Genomic DNA, 20,288 nt, shown 5'->3' with positions numbered 1-20,288 from the left:
CTCAATCTATGGCCTTTCAGCATAGAAAAAAAGGTTATCTGCAAGGGATGCCCAGCAGGATAGAAGAAATAATAAAACCATAAGATAAGAGCAGAAGTAGGCCATTCGGCCCATCATGCCTACTCCACGACACCATCATTGCTGCTTTATAATCCCTCTCAAATCCTTTCTCCTGCCTTTCTCTGTAATAGTTGACACTCTTACTAATTTAAAAAAAAACTTATCAACCTCTGCTTTGAATATACTCAATGATTTGTATTCCACAACAGTCTGTGGCAATGAATTCTACAGATTCACCACCCTCTGGATAAAAACATTTCTGCTCATCCCTTTTCAAAGTGATGCTCTTGCATTTTGAGGCTGTGCCCGCTGGTCTCAGACTTCTCCGCTATAGGAAACATCCTTTCCATGTCCACTTTATCTAGCCTTTTTATATTTGGTAGGTACCAATGAGATCAACCTATGGTATCCTGCACGAGGACTCCCAAATAGCTTTGCATCTCAAAGGGTGCAAATAAGGGCTCAGAGGGAAAAGGTTCCAAGGATTTGTGTAATGATTCCAGGGACCGTATGAGATGTTCACCATGTTACTCTGTTTGCACAGCTGTAAAATCCTACACTATCAGACATAACAGATTAATTTTAAAAGTCCATTAACAGGCAAAATAATTACAAGAAATCGTGTATCTGATCCTTTGTTGGCTTCTAGAGCTCTCAGGTCTGGCTTGTACAAGAGAAAATTACAGTTATTCGACATGCTTCCTATTTTAAAATGAGGACCAAAGGGCACACTGTTAAATTATAAAGCTAGAAATCTCAGCACTCTAAGGAAATGACCTGTAATGATCCACAGACATAATGGAGTACAGAAACAAGTTTCATCTCCGAATATAGGCAATGTTCAGGGAATGTGAGCATAGTTTTAACAAGTAATGCTAAACCAATTGTTTTTCCTTGAGGCTACAGAGTAGATTTTCAACACGCCGTCCATCAATCATGCACTTCTGGGGAAGTTTAAAGTGATCTTGATTTCACTTTCTGACCTGAAGTCTAATCATCTCCAAAATGACAATATTTTATTTTCATTGTCTTAAAAATTAGCCTTAGGTTCCAGTTGCAATTAATTTGGAAGGAACCAAATTTAAATTTAAGTTTTCAGCAAAAGTGTCAGAAAATAAGTCATACGAAGATTATTTTTTTCTTCAAATAGGCCGATAGTGCGGTGTCAAAGCTACATGAGCAACTTGTCGGAATGGAGGATGGGAGTGAGAAGACAACATGGCCTTATTCTTCAGGATTTTTATGTATTAGGGGATGAAATGTGCTTTACTAAACTCTGGAAGGAATATTTCTGCCTCCCTTTCAGAGTCCTCCCGCTTCTTTAGATTCATACTATCTCCACTTCAGGGCACTTAGTTTATGCAGGGAACTATTCTTCGGGTCCCTGGAGGCATCATAGTTCTGCTTTCACCTGTCAACCTTCTGTAGATCATTTAGGTGACAAATTTTAATGCCCAGAAATCATGAGCAACACAGAGAAGCTTAGTCTGAAAAGCGATTGCACAAATAATAGGACAGAATGACATAGAATCAGGCCACTTGGCTCATCAATTCATCTCACTCCTTGCTCTGTCCCCATTGACCAACAAAGTTTATCTTACCAAACATTTGCTCAATTTCCTTGCGAGAGTGTGCTAATAATAAATTTTCTTCCTCCATTTCACTGAATTCCAGATCATATCAAGTAAATTAATTTTCTGTGCTTCTATGTTGCTTTTGGATAGTTGTTATCTGCATATAGCTGAGAGAAGAAACTCCCCTGACTTTGGATTTCTTTGCCATTTGTTGTAAGCATGTAACTTCTGGTTACTGATCCTTCTGATACTCAAAACAATTTCTTTTTATTTACTTTGTCAAAAGCTTTCGGTTATCAAATCTCTAGGGAGAGTTTCAGCATTTCCAATTTCACCATATATCTATATCACTCATTCCATTCCTGCAATTCTCTTCTACAACTTCTGTAAAGTCTTGATATTCTATCTAAGCTAGATTTTTCATGTCTCTAAACCAGTATTATGTAAAGGCACAACATAACTTTCTTGCTTTTTTGTACTCTGTTCTCAAAACCAAGCAACCAAATAATTTTGTACCAACTTTGCAGATTCCCTACAAAGCCCAGAGTACTAATGTCTCTTTGGTTTTGCATCCCGTTTAAGAAAACATCATTTATCTTACATTGTGCCTCCTCCTTCTTCCTACAAATATGAGTCATTTTCAATTCTCTGTTAAATTGCATTTACATAGAACATGGAACAGTCTGTGCAGAGCATGAGGTCAAATTAAAGTAATCCTCCTGCCTTCACATGATCCATATCCCTTCAATCCTCACACATTCATGTGACTATCTAAAAGCCTCTTGAATGCTGCTGTCATATTTGCTTCTGGTATCACCACTGTCAGTACCAGGCGCATGCCATTCTCTGTGTAAAATAACACTTGCCTCACATGTCCCTCTTAGATTTTACACTCTCATCTTAAAGCTCTGCCTTCTAGTTTTCAACATTTCTATCTTGGATAAAAAGACTTTGTCTGTCTACCCTACCTATGCATCTCATAATTTTGTAAACATTAGCTAGGTTTCCTCTTAGCCTCTGATGATTCAGAGGAAATGATTCAAGTTTGTCCAAATTCTACTTCTAGCTTATACCGTCTACTCCTGGCAGCATTCTTGTAAACCTCTTCTGCAGCTTGTCCAAAGCCTTTGCATCCTGCTCGTAGCGGAGTGGCTAGAACTGCATGCACCACTTCATGTGAAGCCTAGCCGAAGAGAGCGGAGGGAGAAACACAGGGTGATAGGTAAAACCAAGAGGGGGAGGGATGAAGTGTAGAGCAGGGTTGGAGATGCGGGAGGCCGATAGGAGGGAACAGATCCCCTTCCTAGTTTAATCTATCACCTTTTGTTTCTCTCTCCCCTCCCCCACCTTTCAAATCTACTCCTCAGCTTTTTTTTCCTCCAGTCCTGCTGAAGGGTCTCAGCCCGAACCATCGACTACACTTTTCTCATTGATGCTGCCTGGCCGGCTGAGTTCCTCAAGCATTTTGTGTGTGCTGCTTGGATTTGCAGCATCTGCAGATTTTCTCCTGTTTGCCATTTACCATAACTTTCTGTTTCCATCCTGTAATCAATCTTGTCTTCATGCATTAACTACCTCGTTGTTCCCTGGCACTACAATTTGACTAAGAAGCTCATTGTACACTATTTTATTGAAAGCCTATTGAAAGTCCATATGGACAATATCCATCACATTATGCTCATCTAATATTTCCAATACTCCATTAAAGAACTAAATCATCACTCAAACATGATTTACCTTTTTCCAAGTCTGTGCTGGCCTTCATTTATTTACTGTGCTTTCAAATGCTGGTTAATTTTCTCTCATTTTCATGTTTTTAATAGTTCTCCATCTCTGAGCCTACATTAAATGGTTTATAATTGTGAATTTTAACCCTCTTGTTTGAGCAGGGATGCATTTTAATAATCTCCTAATCTCTAAGACTCATCCCCTTGTACAAAGATATTGGAATGGGAACTGGTTTATTATTGTCACGTTTATAGAGAAAAACTTGCCTCGCATACTGTCCATCCCAATCAATTCATTACTGAGGCAGCGTAAACTAAAACAATAACAAAATGCAGAATAGAGTGTAATGGCTACAGAGAAAGTACAGTGCAGATAGACAATAAGGAACAAGATCATCTTGAATAAGACTGGGTCCATTCCACCAAACTAGCAAAACGTCCAATAGATTTATAACACTCAATATTTAGACAGGCATGGGTTGAGTCTCATGGATGGTCTTGGATGTCCTGGTCCAGTTGTATATGTAGTTGTCATTATGTGGTCTTTATTGGCTACAGTTGTTGACTATACCTTCTTCTGTGCCTTGTCATGCCCTCTGCTCTCCATGGAGTGTTGCAGAACCTCCTTCCTAGCCATTAGACCTCACTGTAGGTCTCATCCACCCAATCTGCCAGAGCTGAGTTTGCATGCTAGAACAGGGTATGAAACCCACTGGCTACCCTCACCTAGTTTAGCCTGCCTTTCGAGGTGGTGTGCTAGGGTATGGCCGAGTCTCATGAAAACAGCTACAAGTGAGAGTTGAATGTCCTGTGGGGAGTAAAGTTACCATTCAAGATGATTATCAATACTTTCAATTCTTCATAGTTCCTAACTTGAAGTAGTGAAATTGGTTCATTTTCACCCCAGGGTGATTCTGGCATTTCAAAGCATGAATACTTGAAACCACAGTGAGCAAAACAGCAATGAATTGTCTTACTGCTTATTTCAGTTACAAAATTCACAGCTTTTTGAATGCAAGCACATGCAACTGATACTATATAAAAACTGTTTGCTCTAAGCATGGTGTAGTGTCTAACGGCCACAGAAGCTCACGTGACTGAAGAAAGTTAGGAACTGTTTGGCAACACTCACCTGTCCCAATTAACTGGCATAGTGTCCCAAATAAATAAAGGGAATCCCAGCTAATTTCTCAATTGCTTTTTGTTCAATAAGAGTTGTCCCAAATATACGGCTGTCCCAATTAACCAATAGAACAAAAAACCAGAATCCACTGTATTGCTCAGTTTTTAACACTTCTTTAAATATGGCTAGAAAACTGTTAAACATTGTGAAAGTTAAAGTCATCCACAGATGGATGTGAAGGCTACATCATTGGGTATATTGAAAGCAAAGGTTGATAGGTTCTTGATTTATAATGGCATCAATGGTTGCGGGGAGAAGACAGGAGAATGGGATTGAGAGGGAAAATAAATCAGCCATGATTGAATGGAAGAGCAAATTCAACAGGCCAAATGGTCTATATCTGCTTCTATGTCTCAGGGTCTTAATTCCTCAGACTGTGGTGAGGTTTCATTAGCTCTTAATTGAGGGCAATGGGTCATTTGGCATGGTGCCCGTACCCATGGGGCCATGCAGGAACAAATAAGATGAGACTAGGGCAGAAGCTCGGTATTCCTGGGCCAGTGGAGGATCTGCCATCTTCACTTCTGTAAGCAGATGAAAATATTGACAAAGTGATGCAGTTCAGTAAAAGAAAGAGTGATGTGGGATAGATACCGGATAAAGTAATAGTTTAGATCTTACGGTGTGCGAATGGCCCATTAGGGCAGTGCTCAAATCCAAATGGGTGATAGAATGATTACCTGCTCAGACAATCACAAGCCTCAACATGGCAACTTTGCAAGATGTTTCTCACGCAGTCTGAAAACATACGATTTCACTGAAAACAGTTGTACCTTGTGGGCATCCCCATGTGAACTTTGAACTTTGTATATGAAGAGAGATTGGTTTCTGTTAAGCCGAGCTGCCAATATAGACTTCCCTGACACTGCTCCACAAGGCACAGCACAATGAGGAAAGGCTCAGCACATATACTCTCATTGCCAGACTAACAGCAGCTCAATAATCAATTTCCAAGTCGCAATGCTATATCTGAGGAGCAAATCATTTTCTGGTTACGCAGCATTCAGCCCTTATATACAATTTAACACTTTTATTGTTCTTAATCTGATTAGCTTTATTTCAATTCTTCTACATTCTGACTAATTTGCTACTCAAAAAATGTTTTGATATCTTGCAATCAGCTGGAGTCGTATGTACTTAGCAATTTAGAGAAATAAAAAACAGCTTTCTTCTTAAGTTATTTTAAGGCACAATTATCTTTTCTACCAATGGTTAAAAAAAAACACATTGGAATGAATTCACAGATTATTTCCTGGTGTTAACCTTCTTACAAAAACAGAAAATGCCACAACTACTCAGCAGGTCAGAGAGCATCTGTGGAGGAGAAATAGATTCAATTTTTCTACATTGGGCATTGTAAGAAAATAAAAGGGACAATAAACTCAAAGTTCAGCACTAACCTCCATTCCACGCCACCCTCATTCCATAGAATAAACTATATTCTACAAAGCAGTCATCCAATCTACATTTGGTTTCCCAGAACAAAGACCTTCTTCATGAGCATTTGGAAGCAGTGTACTATATTAGAGGAATGCAAGTGAATTTCTCCTTTGTCTGGAAGCACGGCTTGAGTATTCGGATACTGGGAAAGGACAAAATAAAATGGCATGTGTTGCATCTCCCACCATTTCATGGGAAAGTGCAGTGAGAATGGAAATTGCCTTTTTATTCAGGGATTTGTTTCGGGTTTAAGCATCTCCTGAGTCAGTCATTTTACATTGTCCTCAGTTGACTTTTTCTTGGTCATCTTCAGAGATTGTACAGCCGGGTGGGGATTAAAATTAAACTGAGGTGGCTGAACTAAAAGGCCACTGACTGACACACTGAGCATTCTTCCATGCGATATTGGACCACTTCATACCTTGCACATTTTATCAAGATGAGAGTCTCTGAAGAAACAGGTGAATGTTCCTCACACTAACTCAAACGCTCACCATTCCAAGTGCATTAACTGCTCTGACCCATAAAGGTAGTATACATGGTTTTCCTAAATTCCTTAGACACGCTAAAGATTCCAACAGATTGTAAAGGTACAAATATAGCAATCGTATTGAAGGGATAAGTGAGATAAAAAGCAAGAAATTCTAAATCAATCTGTCATTGGGAACATGGCGGAGAATACTCAAGGGGTCATGTGGCCTATTTCTGTTCTTACTTTCTTTCTTCTTTCTTCTTACGTCTTACTTCACTTTTGCCAGTCACCTTTCCAGCTCTTAGCTTTGTCCCACCCCCTCCGGTCTTCTAACATTTTGCATTTCCCCCTCCCCCCACTACTTTCAAATCTCTTAGTATCTCTCCTTTCAGTTAGTCCTGATGAAGGTTCCCAGCCTGAAACATCAACAGTGCTTCTCCTTATAGATGCTCCCTGGCCAGCTGCGCTCCACCAGCATTTTGTGTGTGTTGTTTGAATTTCCAGCATCTGCAGATTTCCTCGTGTCTGCTCTTACTCGTTATGTTCTTTTATTAATATATTGAAACCAGATGACAGCAAGTAAGCTCTCTCCACCAAATTAAGGTTAGCATTTGGCATAACTTTAGGCAATCTTAGGAAACAACTCTTGCCTGCAGTTTTCACGATGGGACACAAAGCCACAAGTAAGGAAAGCAACTGTAAACCTCCAAAGCCCATTCAGCAGATTGATACTCTCTCATCCTACTCCTAAACTCCTTGATTTTATGGGTGCTGTTCCATTTCTGAATATACTCACCAAATGGGGGTCCATAACTTGCAAAGGACATAAATGCAAAGATTTAGAACTGAAATATCTCTATCTCATTATTAAATGGCTGATATGTTATCCCAGACCCATGACTTCTAATTCTAACTGAGTATAGGAATGGCATCTTGGCCTCCATCCAGTGAAAACTTCAAGAATTTTAAATATTCCAATGAGAACACTATTGATCTTTCTAAACTCCAGAGCATGGAGGTTGTCTGCACAGCCTCCCATCTGTAAAAACATTTCATTGATGCTCGGAAGGTGAGCATATCCTCCTTGGCTAAAAATCTAGGCCTGCATATGTCACTGCTTGCATGACCTCATCAAAGATTTACACAATCTGCATCTTCTTGCAATTTGCAAACCTTGGAAACCACAGCAAATCCATGTTTTTAATCGCTTGCTCTATCTGCACGCTAATATTATGTAACTCATGTCCAAAAACACAGGTCTATCTGAAAATCGACTACAAGATTATGAGAGGCATAGATAGGGTGGACAGTCAGTACCTGTTTCCCAGGGCACCAATAGCAAACACCAGAGGGCATATGTATAAAATTAAGGGAGGGAAGTTTAGGGGAGACATCAGGGGCAAGTTTTTTACACAGAGTTATGAATGACTTGCCAGGGATGATGGTGGAGGCTAAAACATTAGGTGTATTTTAGAACCTCTTGGACAGGCTATTGGATAAAAGAAAAATGGAGGGTTATGGGGTAGTGTGAGTTTAGTACTTTTTTTAAGGATTATATGGGTCGGCACAACATGGAGGGCTGAAGGGCCTGTACTGTGCTGTAGTGTTCTATAGTTCTATGGTTAATTAATTGAAAACAATTTTAAGATAGTTTGCTCTCCATCCTCCTCACCAAGGTACATAACAGTTCATCAATAGTACTCCATCAGATGTTTTCTTATCCAATCATTTAACGGCTCTCCATCTCTCTGCAGCATTTTGCATCCTCCTCATAGTTTACCTGTCCACCCTGTATCTTCCGTGAACCTGGAGTTAATTCACACTATTACCTCATCAAGGTCATTGATACAAATAATAAATAGCCAAGCTGCAAACGCTGATCCTTGCAGTGCTGAGCGGGACAACAGTTATCCTGATAAGTCTGTTGTTCATACTCTATTTTTGTGTACTGACCAACAATCCACAACAATCAACCCCTCCAATCCTGCATCATGACCTTCTGTAAAAAAGTCTTCATTGAAATTTGCATTGCCCCTTATCTACACTGCCAGCTACAGACCCAAAAATTGAAACACCATTTTTCTTTTCATGCATGATTGCTGACTCTGCACAATTATTATAACTTATGATTATTTTTCTCAAGGTTTTGTAAGTATGTCACAGTTCAAGGGATGCAGGCAAATCCATCACACATCCATGGTCAAATGAATTAATGAGGATTCAGTAGTGGAGCAGTGAATGTCACCTAACCCCCAATGAGACTAGCACTAGCACAAATGCAAGGCATGGGCTGTGAAATAGTTTTCCTTCTGTGCACTAGAGCATAATATTAGCTCCATTTGGCAGGTTATTGAATAGTTAGACTGAGCTTGTTAGCGGTCAGCAACACCAATTTACTTTGGAAAGTTTGACCACTTAAGACAGCAATTGCGAATTCCCTTTGTTTCTTTTATCTTTGCTCTGTAATGTCAGGGGAACATGACTCAAATCTTCCTCAGAATAGTCTCATAATTCCCCTTTGATACTGCTTTTCCATTTCCTTCAATTATCCCAGGTAATTTACCACAAGATGGTCCAAAACATAGAGATAGCTGGTGCAGGACAGCTGCCATTTCTGAGAGGAATTAATGACTCATCCTTCAAGAACTCAACGTTGAGCAAAAGATTCTTGCATTAGAAAGCTTAGCTTGTCCAGTTCTATGGTGTTTAAAGAGTCCATGTGCTCGTGGTGGGAGCAGTCTTAAAAGGCCATTTCTGTTGCAACAATGCTAATATGGACAAGTATCTTACTTCCAGCTTTATTGCTGTCTATGTATTATACATGTGTGCAATTAATCAGTGCCAAGTGCCTCTGATGGAGTCAGGTGGTAAGTATCTATATCAGCCTTTATTCATCAGTTCAAAAGTAAGTAGTTTGAGTTTGAAACTCTACTTTTTAGGCTGCTCCAATGAAATATGCAATTGTCACAAAATGTACTTTATCATCACTTTAAGGTTGTTGCAAAATAATTTAATTACACAGATTTCCATGACTTTTGCGATACAAAGTAGCATGTAAACAGTTTGACTTTAATATTCCATAACGTATCAAACAGAGCATGCCAGATTGCGCACATAGCGCAATATAAACACAGACCTTTCTCATGCATATTTGAAAGTGTGTGGGCAAGCAATATTTGCCGGTTTGAAAAGCAAGTAATTTTACACTCATCATTGTGCAGGATAAAGAAGAGCCTGTGGGAGAAATATGGAAGAAATAAGTCTTTTTGTTAGCAAAATGAGGGAGTCCAAAACGAGGCAGGAGCACTGGGCACGAAGTAAGAAAACCTTGGAAGGAGTGAACAAGGAAATATTCTAGTTGCAGAAGTCATTAGTTGCTGTTTTTTTCTCTGTGATAACAGCAGCAAAGGATTTTGATTTTGTATTTACCATCCTTGTCTGATTATATATCTTCTAAGTTTAGCAAATTGACAGTCAGTTCCCTGAGAGAGGAAATGGATAAACGGTTGTTCCTGTGCTATAATGAACTGGAGGTTCACACAAACTGCAGCTGAAAATAAAGGTGTAGCCATGGTTTACTGAATGGGTAAGAGACTCAAGAAATCTCACGTATTGAAAACAGAAAATGCTGGAAATGTCAATGGAGAGTAAAACAGCGGCCGTTCAGATCAAAAACACCTAATCAGAGATGGAAAAAGTTTGAGACAAAACAAGGTTTAACTTCTGAGGATGGACAAGAAGGGCAGAGAGAATGAAATCAAGTTCTTAGATAACGCAGAGACTCAGTGTGATTGAATGACACAATTGCTGTTGATTCCAGTTGAAGGAGAATACTGAAAGGTTGTCTGAGGGCATGCAAAGTGGAGCAGGTGAAGAAAATCTGCAATTATCAGAATAAAAAGGAAAATGACTGCAAATTGACAACACCCACAAAATGCTGGAGGGACTGAGCAGGGTAGGCAGTATTAGCCCAAATTGTCATCTGTTCATTTCCCTCCATAGATGCAGCCTGACCTGCCAAGTTTCTCCAGCATTTTGTGTGTATTGCTCAAGATTTTCAGCATCTGCAGAGTCACCTGTGTCTCTGTATACTGGCAATGAGAGATGCAGGGCTTGAAGGTCTGATTATCTGATGAGCTGCAGAGTCTGGAAAACTGCAAAGTGTCTAGATGAAGATAAGATGCTGTTTCTTGAGCTTAAGTGAGGGTTTTAGAACAGTGAAGGAGACTATAAGCAGAGAGATCAGAAAGAGAGGGAGAGATTAGGAAGGAGAACTATAGTGAGAGGTAACTGGAAGTTGACCTAATCGTGTGGTTTTCTCAATGTAGAAAATATCCTGTATGTCTCTTGTGTTCATGTACATTCATCTGTCCTGCATGAAATGAAGTTGCTTTATAGAGACCATAAGACCATAAGATATAGAAACAGAATTTGGCCATCTGACCCATCAAATCTGCTCTGCCATTCAATCATGGCTAATCCTTTTTTTAATCTCCTCCCCAGCCCCAGTTCTCGGCCTTCTCCCCGTAACTTTTGATGCCATGTCCAATCGAGAAGCTCTCAATCTTGGCTTTAAATATACCCAACAACCTGGTCTCCACAGCTGCAAGTGGCAACAATTTCCACAAATTCACCATCTTTTGGCTAAAGAAATTTCTCTGCATCTTTCATTTGAAAAGGCACCTTTCTATGCTGAGGCTGTGCCTGCTTGTCCTAGAACAGGGATGGCCAACCTATGGCGCATGTCCCTTAAGTGGTGCATTGCACCCCAGTGATAATAATAAAAAAGTAAGACTACTGGTGCAAAAAGTATTAACCGAAAACTGATTTGGAGAAAAAAAATCTATAACTGGAATTCAAGTAGCTTAGAGCTAGAAATGGGTTTTACTGAGAATAAATCTAAAACTTAGCAATTATTTTTAGCGATTTTATTATCTCATGCACATCTTTGGCGAATCTTTCTCATTAACCTGTTTTCAATTTTTAAAAATGTTCAATAAGTCAGACTAGGAAAGAAGGACTGTTGTTCTGCAGTCATTCCACAACTGTTCAATACACGTTTGATACTCGTTTGATCCTGAGGCGCCAGGTGTCTGCACCAGCGGTGCGTCGCAGTTTTTTTGCCAGTCAGTTTACAATTGACACTCGTGTGCTATGGAGTTGTGCTTTATTCGTCCTTTGTGAACATTTGCAGTTTTGTACTTTTTCAAAAATTAAGCCTTGTTTTTACATTCAGTTACCCATCACAGTGCAAAAGAGAATCAGCAAAAGAAAAGCAGAAAGTGATAGTAAGCATGAATTCAGTGAACAGTGGGAAAATGAGTTCTTATTTACAGTGGGTCCGTCAGGAAAACCGTTGTGCATTGTTTGTGAAAACTCTTTCTCACATAATAGAAGACATGATCTTAATAGACACCATAAAACACAACATCAGACTGACATAGAAGGAAAACCGAAGCTAGTGCTTGGGTCTGAATTATGGAAAGAATATGTGATTAAGAAAAAGGAAGAGATCAAAAGATGACAAAATATGTTTGTTAAAAGTCTCATTAAGGTAAGTAATTTTTATCTTGTTTTATATTATTGAATTGAATTGAATTGAATTTCAGTTTATTGTTATTTAGAAACCACAACTGCAATGCAGTCAAAAAATGAAACAACGTTCTTCCAGAATGATATCACAAAAGTACACGACAAAACAGACTACAACAGAAAATCCACAGAACGTTTGGCAATCCCCAAATCCAGAGTCCGGAGAGGCTGCTGCGTATTAATATCGCACTACCCTCTTAGCGCGTTTCCTGGAAAGGAGCTCCAAACCCACCAGACAACACAAGACTACCCAGACACACCAAGTCAGGAGACCAACTCTACTACCCCACAAACCAAAAACTAAAGCTACAAGACCTACACAAAACCACATAGTTACAACATACAGTTACAACAGTGCAAACAATACCATAATTGATTAAAAAAAAACAGACCATGGGCACAGCAAAAATAGTCCAAAAATGTTAAAAGACTACAAGTTCAAAAGAAACCACCACACAGTTTCCAGAAGTCTTCAGGGTCCCGATAGACTCATCATCCCATGCAGGCGGCAGAAGGGAATACCCCCACTATGGACTTCCACGGTGCCACCGGACTCAGCCTCACAGACACAGCACACAATGAAAGCTCCGTTGGACCCAGCCTCACAGACGCAGCACACAGTGAAAGTACCCCGACCGCAGTGGACTCGGAGTCCATCGAACCTCCGAGCCTCTGACCATCTCCTCTGGCACAACCTCTCTGAGCACCATCCTCTGCTGAGTGCACTACAATGCGCCCGCCACCAGCCACTGACAACGCGACCCCGAGGACTGGGGCCTGTTCTTCCCAGCAGAGACCCAGACCTCACAACAGCAGCAGTAATGAAGAAGGCCTTCCTGGAGATTTCCAGATGTTCCGCCGTGCTCCTACTTCCATTTTTCATCAGATTAGGATTGTGCACGTCACCCTGCTTGACAAATAGCAGATACCAACTCCGGAGAGGCTGCTGCAAACTGCGTCACGCCGCCATCTTGAAAAACAAAAAAAAACATGATCAATTTATCATGTAAAATGCTAAATATGTCTATGTTAACATAATTTTACAAGAATTGAATGGGGGTACAAGAGTTGTATGGCACACCTGAACTTGTGCGTAAAAAAATTGACACATGGAACGTAAAAGGTTGGCCACCCCTGTCCTAGATCTTCCACCATGGGAAACATCTTTTCCACATCTACTCTGTCTAGGCCTTTTAACATTCAAAAGATTTCAATGAGATCCCCCCTCATCCTTCTGAATTCCAGTGAGTACAGACCCAGAGTCATCAAGTGTTCCTCGTATGATAACCCTTTCATTCCTGGAATTATCCTTGTGAACCTCCTCCGGACCCTCTGAAATGCATTGTGTGATGTTATAAATTAAGCAATATATTTAAATTTCTACAAAATATTCAGTGCGTCACTACAGTAATTGAAGAGCAATAAATTAACCTGGTATCCATTCTGCAGTGGACCCTGGACTTCATAAACCCACTGCAACTTCAGCAGCTCTTCCAGCCCACATGGTTTATTCTGGCCTTATTGACGGGAGAATATGTGGAAGCCATTGCTCAAGCTAAACAATGCCTGCTTCATGAGAGTGGGGAACCCAGACTGAGAATTTCCAGGTTCCTGGACATTCAGTTGCCAATCAGACTATTGACAACTGCAGCACTGAGTGGGATCAGGCTTTCGTCTGAAGACAGTCTCGCCCTCTGTGCGTCTGGAGACAGTACAGCCCTCTATGCATCCAGGCAGGAGAATGAGGTAGAGTTAAAGTATCAGCCGTGTTTGAATGTTGACTTGATTGGCCCAATTGGCTGACTTTGCCTGTATTTTGTATAATTGTATGTCCAGGTATCAGCTAAATTTGAAGCATAAAAATAATTGGTCAACTTTACCTACTTACAAAGATGCAAAAGCAAATAAATCCAGGCACTTTCTAAAGTAACTCTCTTCACAGGCCCACAGATCTGCAACGCTTAAGGGAACAAACTGCATACCTTGGCTCTTTGGTCTCAAACTGCATACGTTGACTCTTTGGTCACAAGACACACAAACTTGATGCAAGAGCAACAGACACAAAGTGCTGGAGGAAGTCAGCAGCTCAGGCATTATCTATGGACAGAAGTGAATGGTTGATATTGTGGGCTGAGACCCTTCCTAATCTTTTGTATCTCCAAATTTAGGTGAGACCAAAGAACTAGCTTGGCATCTTGGGATACAAATATGTTAATTCAACTTCAAGAGAAGTAATGTTCTGCTGTTGAAAATCGCGTTAACCTGGAGTAGATCAAGCCTGCTCATATCCCTGGATACTTTATCACATGCGTTGCTTGGATGTTCCTTCTCCTTTCCCTCAAATGATGACTATAGTGGAGTAAGAGTGGATAAGCTGGCTGGGACCACAAAGCTCCAAGCTGTCAGTGGTGGTGTTATGGAATTAAGTGTGAAGAGACTGAACAAAGGGAGGAAGAAAAGAGCAATGCTACAAGAAATGAAAGAGAAGAACAGTCTGAAACAATGTTTGTGAGCCTCAAGGTGGAGGTTGCAGAAGGCTGTGTGTAGATATGGACATCAAAACAGAAGAAAGATGCGACATAAGATTGGAAGATGTTGAATCCTTTGAATTACGAAACTGCATTGGTAAAATATCCTTGATGGCAGTTATATAAAGGCGACCCAACAGTGGCTAGGAGGTGGACCACAGGTTGCAACAGGAAATCAGTGCCTTACAAGACTGATAGAATTTTTTGAGGATGTGACTAAACACATTGATGAAGGAAGAGCAGTAGATGTACTGTATATGGATTTCAGCAAAGCATTTGATAAGTACCCTATGCAAGGCTTATTGAGATAGTAAGGAGGCATGGGATCCAAGGGGACATTGTTTTGTGGATCCAGAACTGGCTTACCCACAGAAGGCAAAGAGTGATTGTGGACAGGTAATATTCTGCATGGAGGTCGGTGACCAGTGGTGTGCCTCAGAGATCTGTTCTGGGACCCCTACTCTTTGTGATTTTTATAAATGACCTGGATGAGGAAGTGGAGGGATGGGTTAGTAAATTTGCTGATGACACAAAGGTTGGGGGTTTTGTGGATAGTGTGGAGGGCTGTCAAAGGTTACAGCCGGACATTGATAGGATACAAAAATGGGCTGAGAAGTGGCAGATGGAGTTCAACCCAGATAAATGTGTAGTGGTTAATTTTGGTAGGTCAAATATGATGAAAGAAGATAGCATTAATGGTAAGACTCTTGGCATTGTGTAGCATTAGAGAGATCTTGGGGTCTGAGTCTATAGGGCACTCAAAGCTGCTGCGCAGGTTGACTCTGTGGTTAAGAAGGCATACAGTGCATTGGCCTTCATCAATCGTGGGATTGAGTTTAAGAGCCGAGAGGTAATGTTGCAGCTATATAGGACTCTGGTCAGACCCCACTTGGAGTACTGTACTCAGTTCTGGTCACCACACTACAGGAAGGATGTGGAAAACATTGAAAGAGTGCAGAGGAGATTTGCAAGGATGTTGCCTGGATTGGGGAGCATGCCTTATGGGAATAGGTTGAGGGAACTCGGACTTTTCTCTTCGGAGTGAAGGAGGATGAGAGGTGACCTGATAGAGGTGTATAAGTTGATGAGAGGCAATGATCGTGTGGTTAGTCAGAGGCTTTTTCCCAGGGCTGACATGGCTAGCATGAGAGGGCACAGTTTTAAGGTGCTTGGAAGCAGGTACAGAGGAAATGTCAGGGGTAAGTTTTTTATGCAGAGAGTGGTGAGTGAGTGCATGGAATGGGCTGTCAGCGGTGGTGGTGGAGGCGGAAACAATAGGGTCCTGGATAAGTACATGGAACTTAGAAAAATAGAGGGCTATGGGTAACCCTAGGTAATTTCTAAGTTAAGGACATGTTCGGCACAGCTTTCTGAGCTGAAGAGCCTGTATTGTGCTGTAGGTTTTCTCTGCTTCTATGAAATAGAAAAGGTGAGTCAAAGGGGCAACGTTATGATAGTCATGGGAAATTTTAAATGCAGGTCGATTGGAAAATCTGGTTGGTATTCGATCTCAAGAGAGTGAGTTTGTCGAATGCCTAAGAGATGGCTTTTTAGAGCAGTTTGTCATTGAGTCTACTAGGCGATCACTATATTGGATTAGATGTTATGTATTGAACCAGAGGCGATTCGGGAACTTAAGGTAAAAGAATCCTTAGGAACCAATGATCACAATATGATTGTATTCAACTTGAAATGTGATAGGGAGAAAGTAAAGTCTGATGTAGCAGTAATTCAGTGGAGTAAGGGATATTACAACGGTATGAGAGAGGAGTTGGCCAAAGCAAATTGGAAGGAGCTGCTGGCAGGGATGTCAGCAGATCAGCCATGGCGTGTGTTTCTGGGAAAAATGAGGAAGGTGCAGGACATATGTATTCCAAAAATGAAGAAATACTCAAATGGTGAAATAGTTCAACCATGACTGACAAGGGAAGTCAAAGCTACTGCGAAAGCAAAAGAAAGGGCATACAACAAAGTGAAAATTAGTGGTAAAAACCTACAGGGAGCAACTAAAAAAATCATTAGAAGGGAAAAGGTGAAATGTGAAAGGAAGAAAATGGATAGTAAAAGCTTTTTCAAGTATGTTAAAAAATAAAAGAGAAATGAGAGTGGATATAGAACGACTAGAAAATGAGGCAAGAGAAATAATAATGGGGGTCAAGGAGATGGCTGATGAACTATTTTGCATCAGTCTTCACTGTGGAAGATGCTAGCAGTATGTCTGATGTAGTGTGTGAAGGAAGGGAAGTGGGTGCAGTTACTGTTACAAGAGAGAAGATGCTCAAAAAGCTGAAAGACCTGAAGGTACATAAGTCACCTGGACCAGGGCAACTGCACCCTAGGGTTCTGAAAGAGGTAGTGTTAGAGATTGTGGTGGCATTAGAAATTATCTTTCAAAAATCATTGGACTCTGGCATGGTGCCAGAGGACTGGAAAATTGCAAATGTTACTCTACCCTTTAAGAAACGTGGAAAGCAGCAGAAAGGAAGTTATAGACCAGTTAGCCTGACCTCAATAGCTGGGAAAATGTTAGAGTCAATCGCTAAGGATGAGATGATGGAGTACTTGGTGACACAGGACAAGATAGTAAAAAGTCGGCATGGTTTCGTTCAGGGAAAATCCAGCCTGACGAAACTGTTGGAATTCTTGGAGGAGATTACAAGTAGGATAGATAAAGGGGATATAGTGGATGTTGTATATCTGGACTTACAAAAGGCCTTTGACAAGGTGCCACACATGAGGCTACTTACCAAGTTAAGAGCCCATGATATTACAGGAAAATTACTAACATGGTTAGAACACTGGCTGATCAGTAGGAGACAGCGAATGGGAATAAAAGGATCCTTGTCTGGTTGGCTGCCGGTGACTAGTGGTGTTCCGCAGGGGTGGGTGTTGGGACCACTTCTTTTTATGCTGTATATAAATGATTTAGGTGATGGAATAGATGGCCTTGTTGCCAAGTTTGCAGATGATACGAAGATTGGTGGAGGGGCAGGTAGTGTTGAGGAAACAGATTGGATGCAGAAGGACTCAGATAGATTAGGAGAATGGGCAAGAAAGTGGCAAATGAAATGAAATGTTGGAAAATGCATGGTCATGCACTTTGGTAGTAGAAATAAATGTGTGGACTATTTTCTAAATAGGGAAAAAATCCAGGAATCCGAGATGCAGAGTGATTTGGGAGTCCTTCTGCAGAACACCCTGAAGGCTTACTTGCAGGTTGAGTCGGTGGTGAGGAAGGCAAATGCCATGTTAGCATTTATTTCAAGAGGTCTAGAACACAGGAGCAAGGATGTGATGCTGAGGCTTTATAAGGCACTGGTGAGGCCTCACCTTGAGTATTGTGAACAGTTTTGGGCCCCTCATCTCAGAAAAGATGAGCTGGCATTGGAGACGGTCCGGAGGAGGCACACAAGGATGATTCCAGGAATGAAAGGCTCATCATATAGGGAATGTTTGACGGCCTTGGGTCTGTACTCGTTGGAATTCAGAAGGATGGGGAGGAGGAGATCTCATTGAAACCTTTCAAATGTTGAAAGGCCTGGACAGAGTAAACGTGAAAATGATGTTTCCCATGCTGGGAGAGTCTAGGACAAGAGGGCACGGCCTAGGATAGAGGGGTGCCCTTTCAAAACAGAGATGCAGAGGAATTTCTTTAGACAAAGTGTGGTGAATTTGTGGAATTTGTTGCTAGATGCAGCTGTGGAGGCCAGGTCATTGGGTATACTTAAGGCAGAGATTGGGCCTAGCATCAGAGGTTACAGGGAGAAGGCCGGGAACTGGGGTTGAGGAGGAGATAAAAAAAGGATCAGCCATGATTGAATGGTGGAGCAGACTCGATGGGCCAGATGACTTAATTCTGCTCCTATGTCTTATGGTCTTATGGCCTTAATGACTGAAGCAATTGAGGAATGTTTTCCCAAGGACATTAGGTTACTGGCCTTCTATGAGACAATGGCTGGATGTGCAAGCTGGTCTATATGATACTAACTGGACCTTCCCTGAAACTGAGTTCATCCATCAAGCTGCAGTCTTTGTTCTTGATAAGATTGGTCCTCATGTGCTTTGCCTTTGTTGACCGTGAGCCCTCTCAGCTTCCTAGATCTGGGATCTTTTCAAGCTGCTCCTGTTGGTCTCTGACATGTGCAAGGGTTTGCTACACACTGCTGTCGTACTGAGGTCGTGCAAACTGCATAATCACAGAGAGACATCTTTGCACACTTCTCCTTCAGCCGACAGGAGTACAGTGAGCTCCAGCTATGGGCAGGCATTCATAGCCTTGGAGAGAGCTTCCAAGTGTCTTCTGACAAAAGGCACTAGTCTAGGATCTTGGCCCCCAGTCACCTAAAGACAAGGTTTGTCAGGTTTCTCATCACCCTGCAAATACTCTCCTACAATCTTCCATTCTTTCAGCATCCATTCATTCAATAGCAATGTTCATCTGTGTTTAAATGTGTGTTCTGGTAAACAACAGTACTAATAGCATCCATTTGAAATATGAGAGGATCCTGCCATGTTACTGTTGATGGGGAGGACTGTGAGAGTTGAAATCAACACTTTTACCCGGGTACTCCTCCCAATATTTTCAAGGAAGATGTTGGTGAAATATGTACTATGGTATCTTTTTTTTACGTGTAGACTTAATTTATCCCCTTTGTTTTGAGTAACACAGAATGTGTGTCCCTGGTGTGGAGCCTTCTATTCTGAATGAGGAAACTGCAGGTGTCCTCTCATCATCATCTGACTGTTGGAGACTTCCTGATAGATGAAGGTACAGGAAGATTCCTGCAGCATGGTGTGTACATTGATTCCCGACTTCTGAAATTTATCTTCCTGATATTCCTAAGCACCAAGAGACCTTATCCTACCCATGCCGATCTTATAACTAGTTCCACTTCATGTATTAAACTGCCTTTCAGGTATCTACTAATGAGCTATGTTTTTTAAAGCCATCCTCTCTCATTCAAAATAGTCAAATGCAACACCTTCTTAATCAGATCTGTGAAAAAATGTGAAGATGCTACCCCAGGCTTCGGAAGGCAGACTTCAGTGTGTGCCCTCCTCTATGAGCAATATTAAACATTTTCTTACTCTTGTGCAGGTTTAAAAGACTGAGGGAGAAACAGTGATTAGTAAGTGACTGACAGCCTGCGATGGATTACAGGAATGTGATGCTTCATTTCTCCATTGATTGCTGCACAGAGGGAGGATAATATGAAACAACCAAGCTAATCAATGGCTCAAGTCCTCCAGCATAGGTAAGAAACATCGCACAAAGAAGTGACTGAATGCTTTGAACTAAATTATGCTTTAAGTACCCAGACAGACAAATTTACTGTTTGATTCACATAGACTGCCTATTTGGTTTGTCGTCGTTAAGCTGGTGATTTTGTTGCAAAATTATTTCCTTCTTCCTTTCCTCAGTGTGTTATTAATCAGGTGTATTTTTATGCAAAAATTAACGGTGTTGATACCTTATATGTATCTTGATTATATGTATATGACACTTTAAACTGTTGATACCAGTTCCTTCCACATTTGTTCTCAGATTTATCCACAGACAAATTACATGACTTCGAAGATCCCAGAATTCTGAGCTGAAGCAATTTATATGTAACTGCAATAAATCTCAGTTTCCTCAGTCTTTTGCTTCTAGACTTCGAACCTTCCATCTGAGCAAATCTCTACTAACAAACGTGGCCAAGCCCACAGGCC

General features: G+C 41.0%; 1 long non-coding RNA gene across 3 annotated transcripts in view; it reads left to right on the top strand.

Moving 5' to 3' along the window:
• The window catches only part of LOC132398559 (uncharacterized), a 57,711-nt gene that overhangs the window by 25,773 nt on the left and 11,650 nt on the right, over positions 1-20,288 (top strand). Inside the window, exons 1-2 of one of the 3 annotated variants that reach the window (XR_009513693.1) lie at positions 18,131-19,344; positions 19,675-19,831. This is a non-coding gene — a long non-coding RNA (uncharacterized LOC132398559). Of the gene's footprint in view, positions 1-18,130; positions 19,832-20,288 lie in introns of those variants that run through there. The other 2 variants (XR_009513694.1, XR_009513692.1) reach the window with 2 other exon arrangements.

This window comes from Hypanus sabinus, chromosome 8 (assembly GCF_030144855.1).
Source record: "Hypanus sabinus isolate sHypSab1 chromosome 8, sHypSab1.hap1, whole genome shotgun sequence".
NCBI lineage: Eukaryota > Metazoa > Chordata > Chondrichthyes > Myliobatiformes > Dasyatidae > Hypanus > Hypanus sabinus.
The sequence above is the reverse complement of the archived record's forward strand: the minus strand, read 5'-3'. Positions and strand labels throughout refer to the sequence as shown.